General features: G+C 42.4%; 1 protein-coding gene and 1 pseudogene across 1 annotated transcript in view; both read right to left on the bottom strand.

Moving 5' to 3' along the window:
• The window catches only part of LOC136394206 (E3 ubiquitin-protein ligase TRIM34-like), a 139,167-nt gene that overhangs the window by 51,749 nt on the left and 61,757 nt on the right, over positions 1-25,661 (bottom strand). The window lies entirely within an intron of this gene.
• The window catches only part of LOC136388012 (tripartite motif-containing protein 5-like), a 32,461-nt pseudogene that overhangs the window by 2,746 nt on the left and 4,054 nt on the right, over positions 1-25,661 (bottom strand).

Genomic DNA, 25,661 nt, shown 5'->3' with positions numbered 1-25,661 from the left:
ACACTTTAGTTTTAATTCTGCTACTGCCCCAAACTCTGCAACTTCCACCACCCAAATTTTCTATCATAGAAAATAGCTCATTCTTAATAGTTATAGAACACTCAAACCATGATATATGAACAGAAATTTAAGATAAAACTACACGCAAATTTTCCAACCCTGAGCAATATTTTATTCTAAGTCACCAGCAGTTAGCTTAAATGGCTTTAAGCCTCTTTTCACAGCACAGATGGACCATCTCTGGTCTTCCACATGTATCTTTTCATGATGCCATTCACATCCTATGGAGAACAGAGAAAATATGAGTCAAGAAGTGTTAAGGCCTCCTAACTTAGAATGCTTCATCATGTCCCCTCTATCCCCTGGTGGGAATAGAGATGTTCCTAATGTGAGAGTCAACAAGTAAATACCCAGTTCAATCATTTGAGAAGATTCATGTGAGCTGTCAAGTTTCATAAAAAGTAGAAACATTCTGACTCTTTGTGATGTTGGCATGAGGCTTACAGTACTTGGAAATGAGACATATTTATGAGGAAAGAATTTTGCCCATAATTTATTTCCTCAAGTTCATAAAGATCTTCATAAGATGTTTTAAGGGATCCATTCTTTGTTCATTCTTTCAACATAAATATAACGTGATGAACTATTACTAGAAATACATTATGCCAGCTTGGTAGAATCAAAGATAAGTGAATAATCATATTCCTCAAGAAGTTTAGAGGACTCTGCTGAGGAGAATCAAAGATAAGTGAATAATTATATTCCTCAAAAAGTTTACATGGCTCTGCTGAGGAGACAAGAAAGCAAATGTATTAATGTAGGCTTGTCTCAAGACTTCACTCACTCTATACACCATAAATGACCTCACTCACTCTCTAAATTTAACACACACTCATGCATTTTCTGAGTTCTTATTTTTACTCAATTTTGTCTCTTAAATACAGCTTAATATATTCCCTAGTAAAAAACCCACAAGACCCAATAATTTGGGATGTCTTATATGTACCTTCACCAACCAGACTCTTTCCTCACTTATTTCACTAACAGCTTTTAGCCATCTTAAATTCCTCATCATCACAGATTTGTTTGTTTGAAAAGATACATACCAATATATTTAGTCTCCTCTATCTCAGACTAACTTCTTTGTGACAACAAAAAGGAGACCAACCACTGAGTCAACACATGCAAAAAAATTGCTTTGGTCTCTGTATTAGGGCCTTTCTGTTGTATATGACAAAAAAATTAAAGGTTGATGAAGTAAAGAAAGAAAATTTGGGAACCGCTGTAACTTTAATCAAACCATAAGTTTGAAGTTCAAACATTGTCATCAGGATCTGGTCATTGTCACTCTCCAAATTCTATTTATTCCTTCTATATTTACTATCCTCAGTTCATAAAGAAAATATGAATCTCCTCATAAAAGTTGCAGAAAAAAGGAGAACTTGTCTTTCTAATTATACCAAATAATTATGTGGCCTGCATAGCATTGGTCTCCATTGAAACAGGTGCCCTTAAAATATTGTGTTGTTGTTGAAATAATATGAAGCAATGTTAGAGTCAAGCATACATGTTCTACTGCAATTAATTTAGTACTAATCTGAAGTAGATCATGATAAAATAGCATGCATATTGTAAGACAAAGAGTAACCACCACCAAAATAAATAAAAAAATAATAGAACATAAAACTTTATACTAGAAATTTTTGTTCAATTCAAAAAAAGTTAGACAATAAGAAATAAAACAATGAAAATTGCAGGCAAATATAAAAGCAATGAACACAACAAAATTAGTAGAGCTACCTTGACAATTGTATTAAATGTTATTGTCTTATTTCACCAATTTAAATGCAGAGATTTTAGGATTAGATAAAAAGCAATTTCAATTAATGCCAAATATATAAGAAACATTTTGGATTTAAAGACACAAATACAGCCAAAGTAAAAAGAGTTCTGGTGAAAGTGATGCAGAAAGTACACTGTGTTCATCTCTTCCCACACTCACGTGAAAATCATAACTGAACTACCGAGTAACCCCTCTTAAGAAGAACATTAGGATGAGCTGAACAGAATTCCTAAAACTAATATAAAGAAAAAGTCACCTGGAAGACAGGGAGAAAGGGCAGAAACAAAACTGGCTGGTCTCACACACATGAAGGGACATTAAGAAATGGAAAGAACTGGCTGCAGAGGTTTCATCTAAGGAATGATGAGTCCTAGCCCCAAATAAGCTCCTCTGCCAAAAGTACCAGTGCCTAGAAGAATGAAAATAAGCAAGACCTTAGTCCAGGTGAGATGGAGGAACACTGTAGACCCAACCTATCTCTTAAAGAGCACTACCGCATAATCACTCACAGACACTTGAGCTAAGTTCCAAAAAATGGACAAAGCTTGCAAAGCACCAGGAACGATGTGAAGAAAATGAATTGTCTGGCTTCAGATCAAAGGCTGAAGGAGTGAATCTTCTAGCAGTTGCCATTGTTTTCTTGCTGACCCCAGACGTATATAGCTATAGCTGCAGGACAACACCAAATCTGAGTCTCTATTAACCTGGCTAACACCATTCTTATCCCATCCTGTTGATTCTCTAAGACCCCACTGCACCCAATTCAAGCCTCTGTCCTAATCTCTTTCAGAGGTTGAGCCACACAAGCAGCTCACTTAGTAGCCTGCATTGATGGTTTTTCTCGAGTCTCTCAAATATCCACAAACCACATACAAACAGCAGCTGACGTCAAGGAGCCCTTTATTTCATGCAAAGGGACCCCATCTTACAGTAATGGCAGCTATCTTGGACATAATATAGCCTCTGCAATGCACCTTCAAGCCCAAAGACCAACGTACACAACCAGCAACCTCAAATCACTTTGTGGCTTCTAACCATTGGTATTGGGCCAGACACAGGCAGTGGCTGATCTTAGAACACACCAAGAAGCCCCAGCACCAACGAACTTAGTGGCCAGATTCAAACCACTCCAGAGCACCTCCCAATTTTACCACAAATGACACACACAAAGGGTGCACCCAGCAAGCACTAGAGCCCTGTTAAATTGAATCATTTTTCATAAAGACAGCACTCGTATAATAGTTTTCTTACTGCAGTTAATGCAATTCTACACAGTTATTAGGCCAGAAGATCAATCCCATCCATCAACATGTCAACAGTAATCAAGGCTCAACTACAACTGAAGAGTACACATAATCCACACATGAACATTTCTGAAGTGCCTGGCTTGGTGAACAGGAAAACTACACCCAAAGGCCATTCTGCTTAGATTGGAAAACATAGCAGATATATAAATATATAAACATAGGGAGAAAGCCAAAGTGAGGAGAAAAAGAAACATGTCCCAGATGGAAGATCAGGACAAAATTAAAAAAAAAAAAAAAAGACTAAACAAAAAGAAAGAAGCAATCTACCAAATACAGAATTCTAAGCACTGGTTATAAGGATGCCCAATGAATTTAGAGAAGGAGGAGATGATCTCAGTGAGAACTTTCTCACTGAGATATAGCAAACATAAAAAGAAAAGATATAAAGCATAAAAAAGACCTAGTAAGAAATGAAGAATAAAAAAGTAGCACCAGAAAAGCAGTTAATTACCTATAAGGGAGCTCCAACAAGACTATTAACTGATTTGCAATGAAAACTCTGAAGATGGAAGGAATTTGCATGAGATATTCAAGGTGATGAAAAGCAAGCATCTACAACCTAGATACTCTAACCAGCAAAACAATCATTTAGAATTGAAGGAGACATAAAGAGCTTCCCAGATAAGAAAAAGCTGAAAGAGCTCATCAACACCAAACCAGTATTACAACAAATGTTAAAGGGCCTTGTTGGGCAGATAAAATGTATTATGCTCACTTTGTTAAAAATGGCGCTGCCCACGTGAGGCCGTTGCCCAGGTGATATTAATGTGTGTTGAGAATCCTTGTAGCCTGGGGCTTGGTTTTGGGATTAAGCCTTTCCCACCCTTTTTGATGTGGGGTGGTACAATCCCATCATGCCCCAGATAAGTGACTTTGTATTAGAGACTTCCCTATTTTGTATATTGGATAAAGGTTTGGATTTCTACACTATAAAATAGGGGCAAAGCGGGAGCTTGCTCTCTTGGTTCCTGGGATGATTAGCATCAGAGAGCAGAGGGAGCAGAGCAGAGAGCAGCAGAAAGAAAGGCCACATGGAGTAGGCCAGGAGAAGCAGCCAAGATGGTGGAGTGCTGAGTGAGAAGCCAGTTTGTGTAGTGTTTGTATCTGGGATAAGGAAGGAGATGGGGAACTGAGGAGAATAAGGCTGGTGAGCTAGAAACCTTTGATTCTAGGAAACTCGGATAAGTCAGTAGCTTTGTGAGCACTGAATGTGAGTGGGTTTTGGAGCCCAGTGTGTATTTTTACTTGCCCGCCAGGTGCAAGCTAGAATTAAAGACTATGGCTCATCAGTTTTTGGCTCCGCTGTTTCTTTACCGACTGTCTGAATCCAATGCGAACCTGCATGGACCGGCCTGCTGTGATGGCGGCCATGGCTGCTGGCTTTACAGGCCTTATGAAAAAAAGATATGTAACAAAAACATGAATAATAAAAGCATCAAGAATGTACAACACATGATCAACATTACAAACCAGATCAATCTAACTAGCATTTCTAGACCTTGTCACTGAATTAATGCACAATACACATTCTTTTCAAATTCATATAAAAAATTGGGCATACACTATTTTAGGCTATAAATTAAGTGTCAATACATATAAAAGATTAAAATAATAAAATACATGTTTTCTGATTGAGTAATTAAATTTAAAATACACTTTAGAAGAAAACACAAAATGTCATGAACTATTTGTAAATTAACGTAGTTTCTAATGTTCTAAGGGTTAACAAAAGCACAAATCACAAAGTAAATTTCAATGTAAATAGAACTGATTGAAAATACAATAAACCAGGCCCTGGCCGGTTGGCTCAGCGGTAGAGCGTCGGCCTAGCGTGCGGAGGACCCGGGTTCGATTCCCGGCCAGGGCACATAGGAGAAGCGCCCATTTGCTTCTCCACCCCTCCGCCGCGCTTTCCTCTCTGTCTCTCTCTTCCCCTCCCACAGCCAAGGCTCCATTGGAGCAAAGATGGCCCAGGCGCTGGGGATGGCTCTGTGGCCTCTGCCTCAGGCGCTAGAGTGGCTCTGGTCGCAATATGGCGACGCCCAGGATGGGCAGAGTATCGCCCCCTGGTGGGCAGAGCGTCGCCCCTGGTGGGCGTGCCGGGTGAATCCCGGTCGGGCGCATGCGGGAGTCTGTCTGACTGTCTCTCCCTGTTTCCAGCTTCAGAAAAATGATAAAAAAAAAAAAAAAAAAAAAAAGAAAATACAATAAACCAAAAGCATAAACTATATTAAAACAAATTATTTATATCATTAAAATGATTGTATAAAAATCAGTGGTCTAAATTCCACCAATGGAAAAATAACAGCCAGTAAAACAATACACATACATTCGTGTGTGCATGTGCATATACATATATACACTCAGAGGAAACTATATAATTGAGACCAGAAATCAAGAATATACAAAGGTAGAAAATAAATAAATAAATAAGTAAACTTTGTTTTTAAGACATCTGAAAAATTAACCAATCATACCTAAATTGACCCCCCAAAAAAGTAAATCATCATTCATAAGTAAAAGAAAGAACATTACTATGACTACAATAGAAATAAAACAGTTTATAGGAGATTATAATACCTAATTTCATGTTTACACATCTGACAATTTAGAATGGACAAATATTTATAATTTGTGCATTATCAAAAACTAACATATAAAATGTAAAAAAAAACCTAAGAAAATCTAATACAAGAAAAATAGTATTTTAGATCTTTCCAAAAAGAATGGCCCAGAATAAAATTGGTTAGACTGGTGAATATATTAAATAGTTAACCTAAGAAAATACCAATCCTTCACAGTTGTTTATTCAGAAAGAAAATAGAAACAGTAAAAAAAATCTCAATTCATTCTATGAGAAAAAAAAAACAAAACCCTTGGGGCATGAACTGGTATCTGAAAAATATTCTAGGCTAAATCACAAATACAGATCCATATAGAATATAACTGGATACAATGAAGCTTCTTTCCATGGTCAGATTTTGTACTGTAATTTTAATACATTAATAAAAACAAGATTTTCCCTGAGAAATTATACATTAAAATATTCCTGTAATTAGATATTCAGGGAAGGGTACTTCAAGACCAAAAGAACCTCAGTGTCACTAGGAACAGCATAAGCACACAATAGAGAAGGAAAATTAGTCTTTATTTTCCTCAAGTTCAGATGCTAAGCTTTTCTCCCAAGTCCTACCTGCAGCATCTCCATTGTTGACCCCTGCAACCGATGCTCCAGATCTGAGATGAGATCTCTCACCAACTGGCTCTGCTGGACCAGCTCACTCTCATCCTGTTCCAGGTCACAGAGAATCTCTTCCTCCCCCTTCTCCAACGTTTGCAACTCAATCTGCTCTTCATTGTCCAGAATTCCTCTCAATTTTTGAAAATACTTATGAACACACTGGCTCTCACTTTGTATGTGATGCTTTAGAATTGAGAAAAAGAGAAAGGGACTCTTTCCATCAGAAAGAGATGAAGCCAATAAAGCAATTATTTAATTTGGAAGTTCTCACAAGGAAGGGAAAAGGAGCAGAAGAGCAATTCTTGGGGAGGCTGACTTTTCCTATTGTTTTCTCTTTATCACATTCCAGACACCATGGCCTAAAGTCTGGATTATTTTGGCTAACCCTTAACCAAAGGAGACACCTGGATGTAGCATAACTATCACACAACTGCCCAGGACAGTAATGCCGCCCTTCATTATTCCTGACCCCCTCACCACCCTTTTTTTATTAAACACCAGGTACAGCACCATGACCTCTGGAAGAATTAAAGACTCAAAATATTGACAGAAATGAACAAAGAATTCACTAGCCATCCTCACCAGATTCTCTATGAATAACAAACCTGCAAATATTTGTGTACAAACCTGACAATTTAGAGTGGAAAATTTTCTAAAAAGAAGTCCTTTATCAAAAACTGAGTCAGTGGATGCAGGCGCTTGCAACTCCTCTTCTGAGGATGAGAAGGCTCAGGCTGAAGCTGCCATATTCACATGGAGAGCCCGACCAGTGGTCGCCAAGAAGGTAAAAATGCAGTAGCGAAGAGTCCCTCAGGGGCAGCCACAGCCTCCTGCCCAGGTACTGGAACACTCTTTGGTCCAGCCCTATACCCAGGCAGAGATGATGGAGTTGGGGGCACAATTTAGGCAGAAACCTACTGAATTTCTGGTAGCCTGGTTACTCTGATTATGTGACATAGGGATGAGTGGCATCACGCTCTCCCGAACAGAGATGGAGAACTGGCCGCCATTACCACACACTCCTCCTTGAGGCAGCATCTTCAGAACTGCCATGGCAACCTAGGAGACCATACCTTATTACAGGGTTCAGAAACCTATGGCTCGTGAGGCAGATGTGGGTTTTTTGATGGCTGCATCTGGCTCACTGACAAATCTTTAATAAAAAAATAACATTAAGAATATAAAACATTCTTATGGATTACAATCCATTCATTTCCTACCGCTCATGTTCATGGTTGTAGGTGGCTGGAACCAATCACAGCTATCCTCTGGGACAACACCAAATTTTTATTGGATAATGCGTAACGTACATGGGTAGTTGTATGGCTCTCACGGAATTACATTTTAAAACATGTGTCGTTCATGGCTCTCTCAGCCAGAAAGGTTCCTGACCCCTGCCCTATTAGAATGGGTAATGGCTGCCATTTGTATGGTCTGGCAGAATGCTGGAGAATTGCCAGGAGCAATGAGTCAGTGGCAGTGCTACAGTGAGTTAGTAAAGGTCCTTAGGGAACTAGGTATGAAGAATGCTGTTTTCATCCCTGGGTCCCGTGGGCCAGACGAGGAAGTGTTTACGGCAAAAATGAGGAACTCTGTCCTTGCTAGCGCCCTGTCAGCCCTTTTTGGGTCACTTGTGGCTATCTTGGTCCCCTATGTGGAGCAGCCCATCAATGCAGTTACACAGATGGTAGCAGATTTGGGAGAGCTGGAGGCCCCTCAGGATCATAAAGCAGTGAGGGCTGCTGCCTATGTTGCCCCCCCAACTAACAAGGGAAATGGGACTGTAAAGGTTACCTGAACACAGATGTGGGTAGATTTGATTGCGGCTGGAGCAGATAAGGAAAAATTGGATGGCCAGTCTAATAAAATTCTTTTTGAGCTTTGGCAGCAGCTTAAACAGAACAGAATTTCCAGCAACTGAGACAAAAGGTTCCAGCAGCTACCAATAAAACGTTTGGTGCATAGGCAGCTCAGTTATAAGATTATATGATAGAGACGGCCGAGGGACAGGAGAACTCCCAAGACCCGTTGTACCAGTGAGAATAGGAAAAGGGCCAAGGGGATGGGTGGGAACCGAAGGCCACACGTGGAACTGTCTATCCACTGATTCCCTTCCAATGTACAACAGGTGTTTGCCTTGGTGGATACAGTTGCAGAATGTTCCCTCCTCTATGGGAACCCAGAGAGGTTTGCTGGGACCCCAGTAGCCACTGATGGTTATGGGGGCCAAACTGTTCAAGTGAAGCCAATAACTATTCCATTGGGGATAGGAAGACTGCCTCCTAAGCTAAATAAGGTGTATGTATCTCCTATTCCTGAATATATTTTGGGGGTAGATGTCTTGCAAAAACTATGGTTGGAAACTATAGCCGAGGAGTTTCTGCTGTGGATCAGGGTTGTGAAGGCCATATTGCGGGGACACGCATCATATTCCCCTTTGCAATTACCCATCCCTCGGCAAGTGACTAACACCAAGCAGTACCGCCTTCCAGGTGGTTATGAAGAAGTCACAGGGACAATTTTTGAACTAGAAAAGGTGGGAATTATCCGGCCAGCACACAGTCCTTAGAATTCCCCGGTATGGACTGTGCACAAACCAGATGGAACCTGGAGAATGACAGTAGATTACAGAGAACTTAATAAAGTTGTTCCCCCTTTGCACACTGCTGTTCCCTTGATAGCTAACATGATTGTAAGGTATTTTTCCCACCGAGGAAGAAGGAAGGGGTTGGAGCCATGAAGGGTGGAATAACAAAAGGCTTTATGGAGTACAGAGCGCATCCCATTCGATGATATTCCCTGGTCCTAGGAACACAAAGGCCAGGGAAGTTGCATGGAGTGACCCACATGAAAGATATTTAAAGGGTCCCATCTAGAGTGGTCAAGCTAATATGACATGGTGAAATCTCACTGGCTGATGGGTGGTCACTTTTCCAAAGGACTCCTGGGAAGTTGCTTTTGGCACACTTGCCTGTGGGCAGTCCTAGCCAAAGTTCCCTGGGTCTGGGTTCCCCACATGGCAATCCCCCATTGCCCACCACCCTACAATGATGGGTCAGCTAAGCCATGAGTTGGGGACATACCACTTTGTGGCAGACTTGGTCAATGCTTTTTTATCTATTGATATAGCTGCAGAGAGTCAAGACCAATTTGCCTTCAGTTGGGAAGGGAGACAATGGACATTTACAGTATGACCTCAGGGCTATTTGCATAGCCCTGCCTTGTGCCATGGGCTTGTGGCTGCTGACTTGGCTAAATACAAACAGCCAGAGGCAGTTTCCATGTACCATTTTATTGATAATATTAGGGTGACTAGTGATTCTCTTCCAGAATTAGAGCAATCAGTCCCTACCCTGCTATCCCTTTTGAAAGCATGTGGCTGGGCAGAAAACAAGTTACAAGGACCTGGGTTATCTGTTAAATTCTTGAGACTTGTCTGGTCTGGAAAGACATAAGTTATCCCTGACGCAGTTATAGATAAGATCCAAGCATACCCCATGGCCACTAAAGTAAAACAGTTACAGAAATTCTTAGGTTTGTTGGGGATTTGGCGAGCATTCATACCCCATTTGGCTCAGTTACTATGCCCCTTGTACACCCTTATTCGGACGGGGGTTTGTTGGAATTGGGCTGAACAAGAGCAAGGTTCATTTGTAGCAGCTAAGAGAGCTGTCAAGGTGACACAGGCCTTGAATGTGTTTGATCCTGCCAGGCCCTGTGAGCTGAATGTCCATGTAACCTCGGAGGGTGTAAATCCAGTGTCCATGACCACCATCACAGCCACCCGACCCATGCAGGTTCACATTGGATTCAGACAGATGGTAATGAAAAAATGGAGCCAAAAACTGGTGGGCCATCATCTTTAATCCTAACTTGCACCCAGTGGGCAAGTAAAAACACACACTGGGCTCCGAAATCCACTCACATTCAGTGCTCACAAAGCTACTGACTTATCCGAGTGTTGGGCAGATAAAATATATTATGCTCACTTTGTTAAAGATAACGCTGCCCAAATGGAAGCCATCAACCAGGTGATATTAATGTGTGTTGGGGGCGGGCTATGGGCAGGTAGGATCCTTGTAGCCTGGGGATTGGTTTTGGGATTAAGCCTTTCCTTCCCTTTTTGATGTGGGGTAGTGCAATCCCATTATGCCCCAGATAAGTGAGTTTGTATTAGAGACTTCCCTATTTTGTATATTGGATTAAAAGTTTTGATTTCTACACTATAAAATGGAGGCAGAACGGAAGCTTGCTCTCTTGGTTCCTGAGATTATATTAGAGGAGAGAGCAGAGAGGAAAGCAGAGAAAGGCCACATGGAGGAGGCCAGGAGAAGCAGCCAAGATGACGAGTGTTGAGTGAGAAGCCAGTTTGTGCAGAGTTTGTGCAGGGAAAAGGAAGGAGATGGGGAACAGAGGTGAATAAGTCTGGTGAGCTAGAAACCTTTGATTCTAGGAAACTCGGATAAGTCAGTAGCTTTGTGAGCACTGAATATGAGTGGGTTTTGGAGCCCAGTGTGTGTTTTTACTTGCCCGCTGGGTGCAAGCTAGGATTAAAGATGATGGCCCACCAGTTTTTGGCTCCATTGTTTCTTTACCGACTGTCCAAATCCAGTGCAAAACCTGCATATGCCAGGCTGTTGCGATGGTGGTCTTGTATACTGGCTTTACACCAAGTTTCCTGGGATCAAAAGTTTCTAGCTCAGCAGACTTATTCACCTCTGTTCCCCATCTCCTTCTCTACACAAACTCTGCACAAACTGGCTTCTCACTCAACACTTTGCCATCTTGGCTTCTTCTCCTGGCCTCCTCCACGTGGCCTTTCTCTGCTTTCCTCTCTGCTATCTCCTCTAATGTTAATCTCAGGAACCAAGAGAGAGCAAGGTCCTGGTCTGCCCCACTTTATAGTGTAGAAATCCAAACCTTTAATCCAATATACAAACAAGGAAGTCTCCGACACAATGTCACTTATCTGATGCATAATGGGATTCCTCATTTGAGTGCACTACCCTACATCAAAAAGGGTGGGAAAGGCTTAGTCTTAAAACTAAGCCTTAGGCAATAAGAATCCTGCCTGCTTACAGCCTGTCCCCCCCCACTTCCAATGCAAACTGTAAGCGAGCAAACATAAATATTATATTTACAAAGTTATTTGACCAACAGAGGGGTTTGGATGGAGCTTGTGGCAACGGACAGAGCACTTACAGAAACCTATTAGGTTCTGGTCCCAATTGTGGAAAGGTGCTGAAGTTCGTTACTCTTTAGTGGAAAAGCAGCTGGCAGCTGTGTATGCTGCCCTCCTGGCCACTGAGAGCATTACAACCACAACAGCAGTTACAGTCAAGACAACATACCCACCCTATTGCAGGATGGGTGAGAGATTGGGCAACCAAACCACATAGTGTTATGGCCCAAATGTCCACCCTGGCCAAGTGGGGCGCCTACCTGCAACAACGCTTTGCTCTTAGCACCAGCCCATTGAGGACAGAGCTGCAGGAAGTTTTGGGTTCAGTCACCCATGCGACCTTAGAGTCAGGTGCAGCTGGGGCTCAGGAGGCAGAACCTGAAGTCAGCCCCTACCAGGAGGGGCAAGGCCCATCCACAAGGAAGCCTGGTATACTGATGGTTTCAGCAGGGGCCAACCTGCCAAATGGACAGCTATAGCTTTTCATCCAGCCACTGAGACTATTTGGATGGACATGGGTACAGGCCAAAGCAGCCAGTGGGTAGAATTAAGAGCTGTTTGGTTAGTTGCCCAAAATGAACCTTCACCTCTGGTGATCTGTACTGACAGCTGGACTGTCTATCATGGACTGATCCTTTGGATTGCCACTTGGCACATTAACCAGTAGATTGTAATGCACCGTCCACTATGGAGTCAGGCCATGTGGCAGGACTTATGGGAAAGAGGACACCAGAAGCAGATGACAGTATATCATGTCATGGGGCATGCTCCTCTAGCCATCTTGGAATGATGAGGCAGACACTTTGGCAAGGGTATGATGGTTGGAGACTGCACCTGCAGGTGATATGGTGCAGTGGCTCCACCGATTCCTGCTCCATATAGGACAGAAACCTATGTGGGCTAAGGTCAAGGTGTGGAACTTGCCTGTGTCCTATTGCAGAGTTACTTGCAGCCTGTGAGCAATGTGTAGTATGTTCCAAGAAGCACCCTCAGAGACCACTGGTGTCACCTGGACAGATCCAGAGGGGTCATTTTCCACTGACATGATGGCAGATAAACATCATTGGACCCTTACCAAAGTCAGAAGGGTATCAGTATGCAGTCACTTGTGTAGATACTGCCACCGGTCTACTTGCTGCTTACCCCGCCCATAACCCTGACCAGAGGACAGTCATACAAGCTCTGGACCGCCTGAGTGCTGCATACGGGCAACAGCTGGTCCTTGAAAGTGACAATGGTACCCACTTCACTGGTTCGATGGTGAGGCAATGGGCTCAAGAGCTGAGGGTGGACTGGAAATACCATGTTCCCTACCACCCCCCGCTGCTGGTATCATTGAGCGGTATAATGGACGCTTAAAGCAGGGACTGTGACAAGAAGGGGGAACTGGCTCCCTTACTGGATGGACACGCCGCTTATGGACAGTACTCTGGATTTTAAATGAAAGACCTCGACGGGGGAACCCAGTTCCAGTAAAGGCCCTCCTGCATTAGGCAGCTGCACCCATTTAATTGCAAATACGCACCAAGGATATTTTACTCAAGTCAGGTTTTGGACAGCAGGGCAATGTGCTCTTGCCTGCTCCAACAGCCCTTCTTAAAGGCCAACGGATTCGATGGACTTGGCCCTGGACTGTACAGGCCCTCCATCTGAGATGGGTGGCCTTGTTGGCACCATAGGGAAAGGGGCTAGAGGTGGGCCTCCAGATAACTCCTTGGGCAATCAGCACCTGGCCACCTAAGGTAGAAGTGTATTATCCCTTGAGTGTTTAGAAAAACAGCATTATGAAGGGCACCTTTGTAATTTCTTTATGGCCAATAATGAGTTCTCCTATTTTACTACACATAAACAAGCAGATGCTGGTGTATTGGCCAATAAAGTTTGGTATGCCCACTCAGGGAGGCCTCTGATACCAGCTACAGTGCTGTCTGCAGACAAAACTCTGGCCTGTATTCTGCCAGAGGGAACAGATTTGCCTCTCTTAGTGCCACTGACAGCTTTCTCATTTCACCCATAGCTTTTGATTTGTTAATCCTATTGCTGTAATTGGTACTGTTTCTGTTTATGCAATGTATCCCACTCCTTGCACAGTGACCATCATGGAAGATGCCTGTGGTTTAGATTGTGAAGCGAGCAAAAGGGGTGGGATATTGGTCAAATAAGTTTGTAAATATAATATATATGTTTGCTCATTTATATAATAGTTTGTATTGGGTGTGGGGGACAGACTATAAGCAGGTCGGGTCATTAGAGCCTAAGGCTTAGTTTTAAGACTAATCTTTTCCCCACATTCTTGATACTGATTGAATGATGTGAGGTGGTACACACTCATGAGGAATCCCATTATGCCTCAGATAAGTGACTTTGTATCAGATAATTCTTTGTTTGTATATTGGGTTAAAGCTTTTGATTTCTAAACTATAAAGTGGGATAGACCTGGAGCTTACTCTCTCGGTTCCTGCTATCACCATTGCAGGGGCTTCCCTGACCTCTTGTCCTTCATGGGAAAAGCAGGGTTTTTTTTCCCTTGTCTTCTCTTGTGGCTTTCCCTTGTCTTTTCTTGTGGTTTTCCTGTCTTGGTGAGACACAAATAAACAGAATGACCCACCATCCTCCAACTACACCATTTCTATACCGTATGCTCAAATTCAATGGGAACCTGCATGTAAATGGCCATGATGGCATCTCCTGGCCATACAGGCACCAAAATTCACCTATCAATACAAAATATAAAAATATCTGCTTCTGGTTTAAACTCTGCTCATCATGTTGTAATTAGGTGGAACACACAGAAACGTCCTTCAGGTATTGAAAGGTGAGCACAGGAAGAAAAGTGATCAGGCTCTGGGTTCTGGTGGCAAGGTCCTTAGAGTGAAATGCCAAGGACAGATTTTCAACAAGTACCATTTTCTGCCCTGTCTTTCCCCATCCTGGTCTGTTACCTTGTACTCCTGGGAAACCTCCTCCACGAGGAATGTGTGGTGTTCTTGAGACCGCTCACAAAGCCAGCAAATGAACTTTCCATCCTCCTTACAGAAGAGCCAGAGTTTCTCTCCATGGCGCACACAGAGATCTCTCGTTTGCTCTTCTTCTGGGCTCAGCTTGACCTCCCTGAGCATCTCCACTATGTTGGCCATATGCCGATTAGGCCGCAGGCTCCCAGGGTGGTAACTGATTTGGCACACAGGGCAGCTGCCCCCTTCTTCCTGTCCATTCATGGAGTCCTTACTTTTTGCTGTGCACCCTGGGCACCAACTTCAGAAAGGCCCCACAAAACCCCAACTTTACACTTATTTCTAATTACACCAAGTTTAAGGGGCCCAATATCATTTTCTGCGCCCAAGACCTCAACTGATCTTAATCTGCCTATTGATCCCACCATGTCCTGAATGAATATCTATTGCATGAAATACTCCCCTCCTATCTCATTGGAAGGAGAAGAATGAAATTTTCTTTATCCTCTTCAGACCTTTCAACTCGCTATAAATGCAGGGCTGACCTGGGCAAGAAAATGCTTACCTACACTGTGGTTAAGAAATCCCACAATTGTACTTCTGAGTCTTATTGTATCACTGTGAATAACTTTTCAAAACTGAAGAAACAGAGCTAATATTTAAATCAGTTTCCATGACATAGAATTACACAATAAATGGGGGGGGGAGGACTATACAGGTAGAAATACTTATTTTTCAATTAGCTAAAGTTTAAAGAAAGTTATGATTCTTTCATCAAGTTATTTTATTTCTTAAAACAAAGCAAGGGTTATATTTTTGAAAATAAATTAATATGCATTTAAAAAAATTTTTTCAGTTACAATAAGAGGGAAAATAAAAATTAATACACAACAAACTTGATAATGCCTTATATGCTAGAAATTACAGAAGTTACTGAAAACATTGTTGTTCAATTTTCATAACACACATTAGGTAAATTTTATTATTATTTCTTTTACAAAAGAAAAATTGAATTTTATAAAATTTAGATTCTTTGACTAAGGCCAATATATGGCCAACCAGAATTATAATAAATTTCTCACTATCACAAACACACACACAGGCTTTTCTATCACTGGCAGGGTGGTCTTGACAGCAGCACAGAGGTATCTGGGATCTGAATCATGAGACTCCAGTAAAACCATCCTAGTGTCCCTAAAGGCACAAACCTATTTCATGAGACACAGGCACAGCTTATATTTTCAGTAATTAGTAGAGAAAAAGTTTATTAAACTGAGACATATGTTTTATACTTAATGACACTTTCCTTCTCACAATGATTCTAACTATGCTGTGCCTTTTAATACCTGGTCTACTTTAAGTAAATTGCATTCAAGTGTATTATTCAAGGTTACACTGAATGTAAGGGAGAGACTGCACTTGAATTCAGACACTATGGGCAAAGAATTTCCACTCTTAGTACATATTATTGGTGATTTTTCTCATTCACTCTTTGAGGCATAACCAACATCGTGGGGAAACTGATATACTTGTGAGGACTTATTCTATAGTGAATAACTCCTAAATCAAGTTTTGAATAATATACAAAAGTTGTTAAAAAGCCTTTCTTTATTCTTCTCAGTGGCAGGAAATGAGATTATAAAATTTTGGCAGAGATGTCACTTGCAGACTGGTGTTTCTTATGAGGCATTAGTCATCATCCTTTAGATTATGTATAATGGTGAATTAAGATTCTCCATTAAAAAAACAATGTTTTGAGAAATATATAACACAAGGTAAATTTTATGCTCTATTGATGAGTGACCGAAGATGAATTGAAAAGAAAGCAGCACGGAAAGGAAATATTATTGAGAATACTGTAGGTAAGCTCAGTGCTTTTTGTGCAATATTTTTTTATTTTATTTCAAAAGCCACCAAAGCCCCGAAGCTCTTCAAAGAAAGTGGATTTTGATAACACAGTGTCATAGGACCAGTACATGTCATAAAATTGAAAAAAAAGATATAGAGTCTGAGAAAATGAACATGAGAATTTATAGATGAGATTCTCCTGGTTTGTGACATTCAAAAATGATACAGTGCCCGCCTCACAGTCTACGAAAACGCCAACACGATGGGGGCGAACAGGCAAGGAAAGGATTCTTTTCCAGGGACAATTGCTGGACTCATTTTCAAAAGCACTATATTGACATTGATTCTCTAATCTTATAACCCAATAGCCATATTTAGGTTGATATCTAGAGTAAATATGTGGACAATTACCACTTGATAATAACAACATTCCCTTTAGGGTATAATTTAGGCATTTCTTCACAATATACCCCCAAGACCCAAGCACTTTTATGTGACACATCTACCTCCCAAAAATTTTCCTGATACGACAAATGGTGAGCCAAGTACAGCATAATCATTATAATCATTTGTCTGATAAGTATAATTTGTATTCAATTTTGAAACACATCTCGCTTCTCTCTGGTCCTCAGAAATGGTAACAGTTTGACTATTTATTGGACAACACAGGATCACATGAACTGTTAAAAAAATTACAAGGTTGGTTAAGAAATATGAGGTACCTTCATTAGTGACATTTTTAAGAGAAATCTTGAGAATAATGTGAATGGGAACAGGGAAGAACTTAGTTCAATTATGGGAAGAAGTAGAACACTACAGAAATATAAGGTGTATGTGTTTGTGTTTGGAAAGAAAACATGGGCTTAAAACAGGAGACCCAGTAGAAATGTAAAATTCTGCAAGAAGATTTAGACAGAGTGGTATCATGATATTGTAATATCTGCCTACCCCAGTAGCAGCGCACATCAGTCAGCCCTGAAATGATAAAAATCCATATTAAATATAAGCAGAAGACTCAGCATTAAAATCTATTTTCTTTCCATTTCAGGAGAGACAGTGGGGTCCATTTGAGGTAGTGCATGAAAGAAAGAGAGAACAAGACAGCAGGTTACCCCCATTAAATACAACCATATATTCCGCCCATAATATCCATCCTCCTATGTCTCCTCTGTCCACACTTAGAGATTGAACCCTCCTCCCTCTTTAGCCCCCTATCACAAGAATCCTGCAGCCACCCTCTTGCCCTGGCATTCCTCACCATTCAACTCTTCCAGCACCACTCTCAGGTCAGGAACTTGGAACACTATCCTTTACTTCTTTTTAAAAGGTTTTGGCTTCTTCAGAGTGAAGGTGATACTCCTAGAAAAGAGAAAAATTGACCTCCACACCTCTGACTTTTTATCCCTCTTAAAACACTGACTTCTATCTTAGGAAGCCATTGAAGCATTTCAGCTAACATCCAAGGGGAACCTGAGGAAGGAGAGACTCTTGACTGTAGAGCCAGAAGAATCATGCTCACGTTCCACTTTATAGTGTAAACATTTTGCAAGTTTAGAAAGGCCTTAGCCTCTCAGAAGCACAGATTATTCCATCTAAAATAACAACTAACCTTTACGTCTACCTCCTGAAATCATATAAAATTATAAGATATTATTTTTTTTCAAAAAGGGAAATTTTAGTTTTTTACATTAATGTGAGAAAAAGTTACTGCATAAATGAAGATGGATAATACATAAAAGTGAGGTTGCAGAACCTGGTTCCTGGTTATCTGAGATATTTCAAGTGTTGGAATACTGTCTGGAGAGAACCAAGACCTTTATATTGTACTTACCATGAGCAAGGCCCTAAGAATAACATCTGAATTTCAGGTTCTCAGGGAAAAACTGGAAAACTTGGTAAAGAAGATACTGTGAACACCATACTAATAATAGTGGTCTGAGATTCAAGTTGAAAGAGCTTGATGCAGCCTAGTCGGTGTACAAATGTAGAAACAAGGATGCTGCCCTTCCATTCTGGCTTCAAAAGTACATAATCACAGTGTATCAGTTTACACAAGGGACAAAATATAATTTGCAGTTCAAGAGTGCTATTGGAAAATAAAGAGAACTGTATAGAAGGACCTAGACTCTTCTTTATAACTTAATTTAAATTATAAATATATAAATATAAAATATAAATAATTATATATAAACAAATAAAATTATAAAGAATTTAATATAATTTAAATATAAAAACATTGTCTTCAATTCTTGATACTTGGCAAGTAAAGAAGACACAATTACACAGATCAAGTAGCTATGAAATAGAGGAAGCTGAGTTAGATATGGGCATGCTGGGTAAATAAAATTTATGGAGGTGTTGTGGGCTGGTGATGTAACACTTTATCCCTAATTCTGCTACTGACCTATACTCTGCAACTTCCACCATCCAAATTTCTTATCATAGAAAATAGCTCATTGTTAATTGTTATAGAACACTCAAACAATGATTTTTGAACAGAAATTTATAATAAATCTACATTTAAATTTTCCAATCCTGAGCAATATTTTATTCTAATTAGTCTCCAGTTAGCTTAAGTGGCTTTATACCTCTTTTCACAACACAAATGGACCATCTCTGGTCCCACACATACCTTTCCAGGATGCCATTCACATCCTACAGAGAAAAGAGAAAATATGAGTCAAGAAGTGTTTAGACCTCCTAACTCAGAATGCTTCAACACATCACCTCTACCCCCTGGTTTGGTGGGAATAAAGATGTTCCCAATGTGAGAGTCAACAAGTAAAGACCCAGGTCATTGATTCCAGAAGATTCATGTGAGTTGTCAAGTTTCCTAAAAGGTAGAAACATTTTGACTCTGTGGGATATCAACTTGAGACTTATAGTACCTGGTGGTGAGACATATTTATGAGGAAAGAATGTTGTCCATAATTTTTATCCCCGAAAGTTCATAAAGATCCTCTTGAGATGTTTTAAGGGATCCATTGTTTGATCATTCTTTCAACAAAAGTATAACATAAAGAACTATTACTGGAAATGCATTATGCCACCTTAGGAGAATAAAAGATAAGTGAATAATCATATTCCTCAAGTTTACCTGGCTCTGCTGAGGGTCCAAGGAAACAAATGTACTAATGTAGGCTTCTTCAAGTCTCTCCTCACTCTATACACCATCTATAAATGACCTCATTCACTCTCAATTTAACACACACCTGTGCCATTTCCAAGTGTTTATTATTATTCAATTTTATCTGTTAATTGCAGGTTATTGTTTTCCTTAGTATAGATCCCACAAGACCTGACTATGAGCTTATGCATCCCACTCCTCACCATGCTTTTTTTCTCTCTGTATCTTCAAATCAATAAATAAAATCTTAAAAACTGTTTGGAAGAAGGCAGCAGAGTAGTTGGATGTTCCAACTGCCACCTCCCAGGAACAAATTAGAATACAAATTTATTTAAGAACAATCATCTTGAAAGACCAACATTGGACTAAATGAAGAGGAGTCTATAACGAAGAATGACAGAAGAAGCCTCTCCAAAATTGGTAGGAAGAGCGGAGATGCAGAAAGTGCTGCCTTGTTTCCAGAACTGAGCAATGGCTAAGGGTCTGGAGGAACACTCACTGAGAGGAGGTTCACCCTGAGAGGAAAGAGAACAAAGACCCAGGGCCAGAGCCCCAGCCTATAGAGCCCCAGAGCTTAGAAGAGGCACTCACACAGCATTTGACAGTAAAAAGAGCCAGGGTTTTTGTCTGTAAGAAAGAGATAGGAGCTATTGGGGACACAGGATCCATCTTAAAGTGCCAGCACAGAAAATCTCATTCGCATCCACTTACCCTGGGCTCCAGAGGGGGAGGGCTGAGAGGACTCAAGTTGAGTGAGGAGAGTGTGAAGTTGGAGGCTGATGGGCAAATAAGTTGGTAAAATGTGTGTTTTAGGTTTGCTCACTTATATTTTGCATTTGCCTGTGTAGCACCATGTGTCTATAGTCTGTGGAATGCTGCGGTATTTGCCCTCAGGGTGACAGATTGCAAATTACGGAAAGTACCATGTGTAGTGTTTGCTCATCCACTAGTATGAGACTTTAATAAATGGAAGGGCCACATTGTTTCTTAACTGTCATCCTGAATCCAGTGAGAACCTGCATGGCCACAATAGCTGTGGCCACTGGCCTTACATCTTGTGCAGCCAGCAGCATTCAGATGAGATTGGTATAGGGCTGCCACCACCTTTGAAGGGTGGGAGAGAGGACAGGTTGGTATGGCTCCCCATGGCTGTCCTTTTGGGGACCGTGGGCTGGCTGGTGGTTCCCGTTGAGAAGAAATCGAGAGCTGGCAGCTGCAAGAGCCTAATACAGAGCCATCCCAGCAGAGTGGCTCTGAATTGGAGGCAGCAGACATTTCCAGCTCTTTTTCTGAGGATGAGGAGGCTCAGACTGAAGCTGACATCCACAGACTCCAGAAGGTAAAAATCAAGCAGCAAAGGGTACCTACTAAGCCCTTGTAGGTTTGCTGTGATTGTGGGACATAGGGGTGGAAGGCATCATGATCTCTGGAGCAAAGGTGGAAATGTTTGCCACCATTGCCAGGTGCTCCTCCTTGGGGGAGCATCTTTAGAGCTGCCATGATGGCAGGAATGAGAGCAGAGACCCGAGGCCCCATGTGAACCTAGTTGCCTGTTATGAACCTTTAACTTGGTGATTTGTACAGATAGCAGGACTGTCTATTTTAGACTAACTCTTGGACTGCAACCAGAGGAGGGCACTGGCTCCTTTGTTGGGTGGACAACATAAGAGACCCTGGTGGGGAGGGGCAACTCTGGTGGAGGCCCTCCTGCACTGAAATGCACCAAGGACATTTGTAAGGTTTCCATGGACACAGCCCTGAGGCCCTCTCACTTACTGTTGAGTAGGGGGCTAGAGATGGGCCTCTAGTTTGTGCCTTGGGCAGAATTCTCAAGGAAACATGGTGAAGAGCACTTTTGTTATTGTTGCAAATGTATAACTTGTCCCATTACTATAGGTTGTTTACGTTGTGTATCTCATTCCTTGTACAGGGATACCTGTGGTGCAAATTATGAAGCAAGAGTTCCTAAAGGGGTGGAATAGTGAGCAAATAAGTCAGTAAAATGTGATTTTTAGGTTTACTTATTTATATTTTGCATTTGCCTGTGCAGCACCATGTATATGTAGTCTGTGGATGGTTGCAGTGCTTGCTCTCAAGGCAAATGGCAAACTACAAATTACCTTCCTGCTTGGGAGTGGCCATGGTTTTGCTAATGTTTGCTGCAAATGTTTTTTTTTTTTCCCCCAAGCCTATTTTTCAAGGAGGGCAGAAGGAGTGAAAGTATGGAACCAGAGCTGAGGGGCTTTGCAAGCTCAGGTGAGGCTGGTGGGGTCCTTTTTTTCCAGGAGGAACCAGAGTAGATTTTCTAGGTTCTGAAACCAGAGAATGCATCAGGCCTTTGAGAGCTCTAAATGACAGGTAAGTGGTCTTCCCTGCCTGTTAGCTCGTCTGCCAGTACAAGACTTTAACAAACTAAATGGCCCACCATTTTATGGCTCTACTGTTTTTTTTACCATATGCCCAAATCCAATGAGAACCTGCACAGCCATGAAGGAGGCAGCCATTAGCCTTACAGAGGCCCAGGGAAAGACACTGTGGGGGACGGCCACCGGAACCTCTGTGCTGAATCATTTTGAGTCATTCTCCAATACTGCAGTTGCCATCTTTCTTGGGTGGAGAAATCCCCTCAGAGTTACATCAGCCTGGAGGAAAGAAACTGCCCTGCCCTTGGCAATCCCTGTTGCCCTCCTCATGGACACCTGGTCATTCTGAGAACTTGGCCAGGAAGCAGGGTGTGCATCAGTAACTCACTTTTTCTGCATTGAGGCCAGAGCTTTCTCCAGCACCCTACTGGGACTAATTGGTACTTCTGCCCCATGGGAGACTCGGTAGAAACTGTCCGACTGCGGGAACATTATACCTCTGGTTCTCAGAAGCCACATCCACCAGATTCCTGGAGCCAAACCCACTGAGGTCTGTGAAAAAGTCTGAACAGGCTGAAACCAGCTGACAAGCAGAGCCACACCCACCACCCTTCCTAATTTCTGAATTGTCACAAGCTACACTACCACAGGTTTTTTTGTTTGTTTGTTTTTGCTTTTGTTTTTTTTGCATTTTTCTGAAGCTGGAAACAGGGAGAGACAGACAGACTCCCACATGCACCCAACCCGGATCCACCCGGCACACCCACCATGGGGCGATGCTCTGCCCACCAGGGGGCGATGCTCTGCCCATCCTGGGCGTCTCCATGTTGCTACCAGAGCCACTCTAGCGCCTGAGGTAGAGGCCAAGGAGCCATCCCCAGTGCCCGGGCCATCTTTGCTCCAATGGAGCCTTGGCTGGGGGAGGGGAAGAGAGAGACAGAGAGGAAGGCATGGCGGAGGGGTGGAGAAGCAAATGGGTGCTTCTCCTGTGTGCCCTGGCCGGGAATCGAACCCGGGTGTTCCGCACGCTAGGCCGACGCTCTATCGCTGAGCCAACCGGCCAGGGCGATTACCACAGGTTTTTTTCAGTACTGAGTCCAACAAGCAACCAGGCTGGAGGCGGGACTCAGGAAACTTTGGTATAAAGCCAGTAGTCATGGCCACCACCATAGCCGACTGGCCCATGAAGGTTCACATTTGATTCCGTCAGACAGTAATGAAACAATGGAGCCAAGAACTTGTGGGCCATTATTTTTAATCCTACCTCACACCCAGCGGATGAGAAATACACACAATGGGAAAACACTTCCCTTTCCATTCAGGACTCCCAAAGCCACTGACTTATCTGAGTTTCCTAGAATCAAATGTTTCTAGCTCATTAGCCTGATTCACCTCTGTTCCCCATCTCCTTCTCTCTGCACAAACTGGCTTCTCCTTCAGCACTCTGCCATTTTGGCTGCTTCTCCACTCCTCCATGTGGACTTTCTCTGCCCTCCTTCATCATGGGCTCCTCTGCCCCATTTTATAGTACAGAAATCAAAATCTGTAAGCCTATATACAAATAAAGAAGTCTCTGATATGAAGTCACTTATCTGAGGCATAAATGGGATTCCTCATAAGAGTGCCCCACATCACATCATGCAATAGTCAAGGGTGTGGAGAGAAGTTTAGTTTTGAAAAGATCTTAGTAATAAACAGGAGGGAAAGGCTTAGTCTTAAAACTAAGTGTTAGGCTATAACGAGCCTGCCTGCTTACAGCTTGTCATCCACACCCAATGCAAACTATAAGTGAGAAAACATATATATCATATTTACAAACTTATTTGACCAACACTTGGCCTTTTAAGTGGATCTTCCTCCAGACCCAGAGTGGGTTAAAACCAGCCAAGGTGTGCAGCATGGTATTTCCATGTACACTTGAGCCTAGCAGAGTGTAAAGCCAGTAGCCATAGCCACTATCACAGCTGCCTGGCCTGTGCAGTTTCTCATTGATTCAGACAGATGATAATGAAATAACAGAGCCAAGAACTGGTGGGCCATTACCTTTAATCTTAGCTCGCAACCAGCGGACAAGGATTACACACAGTAGTAAAACACTTCCCTTTCCATTCAGGACTCCTAAAGCCACTGACTTATCCAAGTTTCCTAAAATCAAAGGTTTCAACCTAGCCAGCCTTATTCACCTCTGTTCTCTATCTCCTTCTCTCTGCACAAACTCTGTACAAACTGGCTTTTCCTTCAGCACTCCACCATCTTGGCTGCCTCTCTTCTACAATGCTAATTTCAGGAACCAAGCGAGATAGCTCTTGGTCACCCTTATTTTATAGTGTAGAAATTAAAGCCTTTAAGCCAGTATACAAATAAGGAAGTCTCTGATACAAACCCACTTATCTGAGGCATAAATGGGATACCTCATAAGGGTGCACCACCCCACATCCTGCAACAGTCAAGGGTATGGGGAAAAGCTTAGTGTTGAGAAGATCTTAGTATTAAAAGGGTGGGAAGGGCTTGGTCTTAAAACTAAGCCTTAGCCTATAAGGACCTTGCCTGCTTACAGCCTGTCTCCTGCACCCAATGCAAACTATAAGTGAGCAAACATATACATCATATTTGCAAACTTATTTGACCCACATAGAGGCAGCCACAAATTGTGGATTGCTTGTAGCTCCAAGAAGGTTGCTGATGGCCAGTCATGGGCAGTGTCTCCCACTGATATGTGCTGGTTTCCCTCCAGGGAGTCCTAGGGCTGGCACATCCAGTGGCTAGTTGTAGAGAGCATTGGATCAGGTCCTAACAACCCTTACTAGAGTAGTATCCTAAGGAATGGCTCCTCACACTTGGCCAGGCTAAGGTGACTTCCACTCTCTGTGATCAGCACCAACACAGCGGCTCATGTGCATTGGATAGGGTGGAGTTTCATAGTCAGCCGGCCTGGGTACTAGATATCATGCCCTGCTGGGTTAGATTCTACAGGAGGAAGGGAGAGAGGCTTGGAGCATGGACAATTAAAGTACGGGTCCCTGTGAGCCTATTGTTGGGTCTGGTCAAGGGGCTTAGCCACCTTCTGGTGGGGGGGCACAATCAGCCCCAGGAGAGGACTCTCTCAGTCTTCCTCCCTGAGACCAGGATCTCACCAGCTGGAAGAACTTCTGCACAGAGGACTGTAAGCCCCAGTCAATCTGAACCTGCTGCTCACCTAGCTGGGGAGAAATAAAATTTGATTGTCCAGCAGTGGCTGAAGGATCAAACTCTGGAGAAGTGGCCACATTCCCCATACTGAGCTCCTGACCAAGAGAACCCTGAAGTACAAGGTCTCACTAACATTGTATTCCCAATCTCAGCTATCCTAACCCACCAGCTTGCAACCTCTAGATGGGTTAGTTGGGTGAGGTCAGTCTGAACCCCCACTACAGGCTTACTACAGAAGACTGTGGGAAGACCAGGCAGCTGCAAGAATAGGTAAAGAAGCTGAAAAGTGGAGGCAGATCTTAAGGAGCATAGAGCTTTTATGGAGCTGCTGACATCCTCTAAGCAGGAGAATGCTGATCTTTATACACAGGTTTGCCCCTCCCACACCACCTAGGCACAGGAAATACAGACACAAACAGCAAACAGAGCAGTAGTTCCAGAGAGGGAGCCCACAGTAGGTTACAAACACCAGCTGATACCAACCCAAGAAGATCTAGAGAAAACACAACAAGCAGTGGGTGGCAGACACACCAACCCTAGACTCACATAACTACACAAGCAGCACACACAAAGGAGAAGTCCAGCTGGCACCAGACACTGTGGAGAA

The sequence above is a fragment of the Saccopteryx leptura genome, chromosome 1 (assembly GCF_036850995.1).
Source record: "Saccopteryx leptura isolate mSacLep1 chromosome 1, mSacLep1_pri_phased_curated, whole genome shotgun sequence".
In the NCBI taxonomy this organism is placed as follows: domain Eukaryota; kingdom Metazoa; phylum Chordata; class Mammalia; order Chiroptera; family Emballonuridae; genus Saccopteryx; species Saccopteryx leptura.
Note: the sequence above shows the minus strand (reverse complement) of the source record. Positions and strands in the feature narration are given on the sequence as shown.